Genomic DNA, 7,804 nt, shown 5'->3' with positions numbered 1-7,804 from the left:
TCACCTCACACCCGTCAGAATGGCTAAAATTAACAAGTCAGGAAACGGCAGATGTTGGCGGGGATGTGGAGAAAGGGGAACCCTCCTACACTGTTGGTGGGAATGCAAGCTGGTGCAACCCCTCTGGAAAACAGTATGGAGGTTCCTCAAACAGTTGAAAATAGAGCTACCATACGATCCAGCAATTGCACTACTGGGTATTTACCCCAAAGATACAAATGTAGGGATCCGAAGGGGTATATGCACCCCAATGTTTATAGCAGCAATGTCCACCATAGCCAAACTGTGGAAAGAGCCAAGATGTCCATCGACAGATGAATGGATAAAGAAGGTGTGGTATATATACACAATGGAATATTATGCAGCCATCAAAAGGAATGAGATCTTGCCATTTGCAATGACGTGGTTGGAACTGGAGGGTGTCATGCTGAGTGAAATAAGTCAATCAGAGAAAGACATATATCATATGACCTCACTGATATGAGGAATTCTTTTTTTTTTTAGAGATATTGTTTGTTTAGTTGAGAGAGAGAGAGAATGAGAGATAGAAAGCACGAGAGGTAAGAGGGTCAGAGGGAGAGGTGGACTCCCCGCCGAGCTGGAGGCCCGATGCCGGACTCGATCCCGGGACTCCAGGATCATGACCTGAGCCAAAGGCAGTCGCTTGACTGACTGAGCCACCCAGGCGCCCGATATGAAGAATTCTTAATCTTAGGAAACAAAGTGAGGGTTGCTGGAGTGGTGGGGAGTTGGAGGGATTGCGTGGCTGGGTGATAGACATTGAGGAGGGTATGTGCTATGATGAGCGCTGTGAATTGTACAAGACTGATGAATCACTGATCTGTACTTCTGAAACAAATAATGCAATATATGTTAAGAACAAAAAAAGAAGAAGATAGCAGGAGGGGAAGAATGAAGGGGAGTAAGTTGGAGGGGGAGACGAACCATTAGAGACAATGGACTCTGAAAAACAAACTTAGGGTTCTAGAGGGGAGGGGGTGGGAGGATGGGTTAGCCTGGTGACGGGTGTTAAAGAGGGCACATTCTGTGTGGAGCACTGGGTGTTATGCACAAACAATGAATCATGGAACACTACATCAAAAACTAATGATGTAATGATGGTGATTAACATAACAATAAAAATTATTAAAAAAAAAGAAATCAACAGCAGAAGCAAATTTGGGAAATCCCCAAATATTTGGAAACTAAATGAAAAAACATTCTAAATAGCCCAGCTCAAAAAATAAATGACAAGGAAAATCAGAAAATATTTTGAGCTGAATGAAAATGACACATCAGGATGCATGGGATGAAGCTAAAGCAGTACTTAGAGGGAAATGTATAGCTATAAAAACCTATATTGGGAAAGAGAAAAAAAAAAGGATCTTAAGTCAGTAACCTAAGATTCCACTTAAGTAACTAGAGGGACATAGAGATGGGAAGAAAAAGCAAACTAAACCCATAGCAAGAAGGAAGGAAATAAGAGTGAAAATCAATGAAATAGCAGAAACCATAGAGAAAATCATTTAAGGGGTTTATAAGGGAGTAATATGAACAATAGGACCAATTAATTCCTACTAAGACAAAAATACTGAAGCTGACTTTAAAAATAGGGAATCTGAATAGTAAAAAAATTAAGTACTTAAAAAATCTACCCACAAAGAAAAATGTAAGCCTAGAAGGGTTCAATGTGATTTTTATGAAAAATATTTAAGAAACAATACCAATCTTTCACAAATCCTTCTAAAGAAGATGTGGTCCATATATGCAATGGAATATTACTCAGCCATCAGAAAGGATGAATACCAAACTTTTACATCAACATGGATGGGACTGGAGGAGATTATGCTATGAAATAAGTGAAGCAAATAAAGTCAATTATCATATGATTTCACTTACCTGTGGAACATAAGGAATAGCACGGAGGACATTAGGAGAAGGAAGGGAAAAATGAAGGGGGAGTAAATCGGAGGGGGAGACGAACCATGAGAGACTATGGACTCTGAGAAACAAACAGGGTTTTAGAGGGGTGGGGGGTGGAGGAATGTGTTAGCCCTGTGATGGGTATTAAGGAGGGCATGTATTGCATGGAGCACTGGGTGTTATATGAAAACAATTAATCATGGAACACTACATCAAAAACTAATGATGTACTGTATGGTGACTAACAATAAAATTAAATTAAATTAAAAAAAATAGAGGAGGAGGGAGTACACCCTATCTACTATGAGGCCCTGATACCAAAGCAAGTAAAAGGCATCAGAAGAAAACTACAGACCGACATCTCATGAATAGAGATCCAAAAATCCCCAACAAAATATTAGGCAACAGAATCCAGCAGTGTATAAAAAGAATTACACAACACGATTAAGTAGGATTTATTCCAGTAAAGCAAAGATGCCTTAACATCTGAAAATCAATTAATATAATTCACCATATAATAGAATAAAAGACAAAGCCACATGATCACTTCAATAGACAAAGTATTTTATAAAAATCCAACATCCCTCATAATAAAGTTCTTCAGCCTGATGAAAACCTCTTCAGCCTGATGAAAGGCATCTATAAAAACCCACAGCTAACATCATACTTAATGAAGATAGATAAAAATCAGGAATAAGACAAGGATATTCACTCTCACCACTTCTATTTAATGTTATACTGGAGATTCTAACAAGTGTAATCATGCAAGAAAAAGAAATAAAAGACACCCACATTGGAAAAGAATGAGTGACTGTCTTTTATTTGCAGAAAACTATAGAGAGAAAATCCTAAAATATTCACACACATAAAAAAGTTCTGAGTTCAGCAGTTACATGATACAAGATCAATATACAAAAAGCAGTTGTATTTCTGTGTACTAGCAATGAACAACTAAATGAGATTTAAAAAGATTCAGTTCACAATAAAATAGGAAAAAATTTAACAAAAAACTGTAAGGTTTGTAACTGAAAACAACAAAATATTGCTGAGGAAAATTAAAGACCTAAGTGAAGAGGCCACGTTCATGAATTGAGACACTCAATATTGTTAAGATTACAACTTACCCCAAATTGATCTATAGATTCAATGCAATCCCTATAAAATTCCAGTGAGCGTTTTTTTTTCAGAAATTGACAAACTAATCTTAAATTATATATTAATGAAAAGACCGAGGTTCAAAAATTTTTCCAGCATCATTTTTTTTAAATTTAAATTCAATAACCAACACATAGTACATCATTAGTTTCAGATGCAGTGTTCAACCATTCATCAGTTGCATATAACACCCAGTGCTCATCACATCTTGTACTCTCCTTAATACCCATCACGGAGTTACCCCATCCTCCACCCACCTCCCCTTCAGCAACCCTCAGTTTGTTTCCCATAGTTAGGAGTCTCTCATGTTTGTCTCTTTCTCTGATTTCTTCCCATCCAGTTTTCCCTCCCTTTCCTTATGATCTTCTGCACTGTTTCTTATATTCCACATATGAGTGAAACCATATGAGAATTGTCTTTCTCCGATTGACTTATTTCACTTAGCATAATACTCTCCAATTCCATCCAAGTGGATATAAATAGAAAGTATTCATCATTTCTGATGGCTGAGTAATATATACCACATCTTCTTTATTCATTCATCTGTCAAAGGACATCTTGGCTCTTTCCCACAGTTTGGCTATTGTGGACATTGCTGCTATAAACACTGGCGTGCAAGTGCCCCTTTGGATCACCACATTTGTATCTTTGAAGTAAATACCCAGTAGTTCAGTTCCTGGATCATAGGGTAGTTCTATTTTTAACTTTTTGAGGAATCTCTATACTGTTTTCCAGCGTTGCTGCACCAGTTTACATTCCCACCAGCAGTGGAAGAGGGTTCCCCTTTCTCTGCATCCTTGTCAACACCTGTTGTTTCTTGTTAATTTTAGCTGTCCCAACAGATGTGAGATGGTATCTCGTTGTGGTTTTGATTTGTATCTCCCTGATGCCAAGTGATGTGGAGCATTTTTTCATGTGTCTGTTGGCCATTTGTATGTCTTCTTTGGAGAAGTGTCTGTTCATGTCTTCTGCCCATTTCTTAACTGGATTATTTGTTTTTTGTGTGTTGAGTTTGAGAAGTTCTTTATAGATTTTGGATACTAGCCCTTTATCTGATATGTCATTTGCAAATATCTTCTCCCATTCCATAGGTTGCCTTTTAGTTTTTTTGACTGTTTCCTTTGCCGTGCAGAGGCCTTTTAGCTTGATGATGTCACAGTAGTTCATTTTTGTTTTTGTTTCTTTGCCTTTAGAGACATGTCTTGAAAAACGTTGCTGTGGCCGATGTCAAAGAGGTTACTGCCTATTCTCCTGTAGGATTTGGATGGATTCCTGTCTCACATTGAGACCTTTCAACCATTTTTTTAAGTCTTTGTGTATGGTGTAAGAGAATGGTCCAGTTTCATTCTTCTGCATGTGGCTGTCCAATTTTCCCAGCACCATTTATTGAAGAGACTATCTTTTTTCCTTTGGGTATGCTTCCCTGCTTTGTTGAAGAGTGGTTGACCGTAGAGTTGAGGGTCCACTTCTGGACTCTCTATTCTGTTCCATTGATCTATGTGTCTGTTTTTGTGCCAGTACCATGCTGTTTTGAGGATCACAGCTTTGTAATATAGCTTGAAATCAGGCATTGTGATGGCCCCAGCTTTGGTTTTCTTTATCAACATTCCTCTAGCTATTCAGGGTCTTTTGTGGTTCCATACAAATTTTAGGATTATTTGTTCCAGCTCTGTGAAAAGTGTCAATGGTATTTTGATAGGGATTGAATTGAATGTGTAGATTGCTCTGAGTAATATAGACATTTTAACAATGTTTATTCTTCCAATCCGTGAGCATGGAATGTTTTTCCATCTCTGTGTCTTCCTCAATTTCTTTCATAAGTGTTCTGTAGTTTTTCTTTTCTTTTTTTTTTAAGATTTTATTTATTTATTTGAGAGAGAGAGAATGAGAGATAGAGAGCACGAGAGGGAAGAGGGTCAGAGGGAGAAGCAGACTCCCTGCTGAGCAGGGCGCCCAACGTGGGACTCGATCCCAGGACTCCGGGATCATGACCTGAGCCGAAGGCAGTCGCTTAACCAACTGAGCCACCCAGGCGCCCATAGTTTTTTTTCAAGTACAGATCCTTTACCTCTTTGGTTAGGTTTATTCCTAGGTATCTTGATTTTTGGTGCAATTGTAAATAGGATTAATTTCTTAATTTCTTTTTCAGTCTCATTGTTACAGTGTATAAAAATGCAACTGATTTCTGTGCATTGATTTTATATCCTGCCACATTGCTGAATTGCTGTATGATTCTAGCAATTTTGGGGTGGACTCTTTTGGGTTTTCCATATAAAGTCTCATGTCGTCTGCAAAGATTTCTTTGCCTATTTGGATGCCTTTTATTTCTTTTTGTTGTCTCATTGCTGAGGCTAGGACTTATAGTACTATGTTGAACAACAGTGGTGAGAGTGGGCATCCCTGTCGTGTTCCGAATGTTAGGAGAAATGCTCTCCGTTTTTCCCCATTGAGAATGATATTCACTGTGGACTTTTTGTAGATGGCTTTTATGATATTGAGGTATATACCTACATACCTATACCTCTATACCTACACTGTGGAGAGTTTTTTTTTTTTTTTAAGATTTTATTTATTTGAAAGAGGGAGAGAGAGTGTGTGTGAGAGCACAAGCAGGGGGAGTAGCAGGCAGAGGCAGAGGGAGAAGCAGACTCCCCGCTGAGCAAGGAACCCAATGTGGGACTTGATCCTAGGACCTTGGGATTATGACCTGAGCTGAAGGCAGATGCTTAAACTACTGAGCTACAGGCATCCCTGTGGAGAGTTTTAATCAAGAAAGGATATTGTGTTTTGTCAAATGCTTTTTCTGCATCAGTTGAGAGTATCATATGATTCTTGTCCTTTCTTTTATTATGTGATGTATCATGCTGATAGATTTGTGAAACTTGAACCACCCTTGCATCCCAGGAATAAATCTCACGTGGTCGTGGTGAAAAATCCCTTTAATTTACTGTTGGATCCTATTGGCTAATATATTGGTGAGTATTTTGACATCCATGTTCATCAGAGATATTGGTCTGTAATTCTCCTTTTTGATGCGGTCTTTGCTTTTGGGATCAGGATAATGCTGGCCTTATAGAACAAGTTGGGAAGTCTTACTTCCATTTCTATTTTTTTGAAACAGCTTCAGTAGAATAGGTATTATTTCTTCTTCAAATGTTTGGTAGAATTCCCCTGGGGAGTCATCTGACCCTGGACTTTTGTTTTTTGGGAGGTTTTTTGATTACTGGTTCAATTTCCTTGCAGGTTATGGGTCTGTTCAGATCTTCTATTTCTTCCTGTTTCAGTTTTGATAGTTTATAAGTTTCCAGGAATGCATCCATTTCTTCCAAATTGCCTAATTTGTTGGCATACATTTGCTCATAATATTCTCTTAGAATTGTCTGTATTTCCTTGGTGTTGGTCATGATCTCTCCTCTTTCATTCATGATTTTATTAATTTGGGTCCTTTCTCTTTTCTTTTGGATAAGTCTGGCCAGAGGTTTATCAATTTATTAATTCTTTCAAGGAACCATGTTCTGGTTTCGTTGAAGCTTCCAGCTCCTGGTTTCTGACCTTTCTACTGTTCTTCTGGTTTCTATTTCATTGATTTCTGCTCTAATCTTTATTATTTCTCTTCTCCTGCTTGGTTTAGCCATTATTTGCTGTTCTTTCTCCAGCTCCTTTATGTTTAAATTTAGCTTGTGTATATGAGATTTTTCTAAAATTTTTTGAGAAAGGCTTGTATTGCAAAGTACTTCTCTCTTAGGACAACCTTTGTTGTATCCCAAAGGTTTTGAATAGTTGTGTTTTCATTCTCATTAGTTTCCATGAGTTTTTAAATTTCTTCTTAATTTCCTGGTTGACCCATTCGTTCTTTTGTAGGATGCCTTTAACCTCCAAGTATTTGTTTTCCTTCCAAATTTCCTCTTGTGATTCAGTTCCAGTTTCAAAGCACTGTGGTCTGAAAATGTTCAGGGAATCTCAATTTTTGGTATTGGCTGAGACTTGATTTGTGACCCAGTATGTGATGTCTTCTGGAGAAAGTTCCATATGCACTTGAGAAGAATGCATATTCTTTTTTTTCTTCTAAGATTTTATTTATTTATTTGTCAGAGAGAGTGAACAAGGGTGAAAGAGAGTAAGCAAACACAAGCAGTGGGAGTGACAGGCAGAGGTAGAAGCAGGCTCCTCACTTACCAAGGAGCCTAATGCAGGGCTGGATCCCAGGACCCTGAGATCATGACCTGAGCCAAAGGCAGATACTTAACGGACTGAGCCACGCAGGCGTCCCAAGAAGAATGTGTATTCTGTTGCTTTAGGATGGAATGCTCTGTATATACCTGTGAAGTCCATCTGGTCCACTGTGTCATTCAAAGCCCTTGTTTCTTTGTTGATCTTCTGCTTAGATGATCTGTTCATTGCTGTGAGTGGGGTGTTAAAGTTCCCTACTATTAATATATTATTATCTATATGTTTCTTTAATTTGGTTATTAATTGGTTGATATAATTGGCTTCTCCCAAGTGAGGAGCATAAAATATTTATAATTGTTATGTCTTCTTGTTGGGTAGATCCTTTAAGTATGATAGTGTCCCTCTTCATCTCTTAACACAGTCTTTGGTTTAAAATCTAATTTGTCTGATAAGAGGATTGCTACCCCAGCTTTCTTTTGAGGTCTATTAGCATGATAAATGGTCTCCACTGCCTCACTTTCAGTCTGGATGCGTCTTTAGGTCTAAAGTGAGTCTG

The sequence above is a fragment of the Callorhinus ursinus genome, unplaced genomic scaffold (genome assembly GCF_003265705.2).
Source record: "Callorhinus ursinus isolate GAN/ISIS: 27379988/994484 unplaced genomic scaffold, GSC_fseal_2.0 scaffold86, whole genome shotgun sequence".
In the NCBI taxonomy this organism is placed as follows: domain Eukaryota; kingdom Metazoa; phylum Chordata; class Mammalia; order Carnivora; family Otariidae; genus Callorhinus; species Callorhinus ursinus.
Note: the sequence above shows the minus strand (reverse complement) of the source record.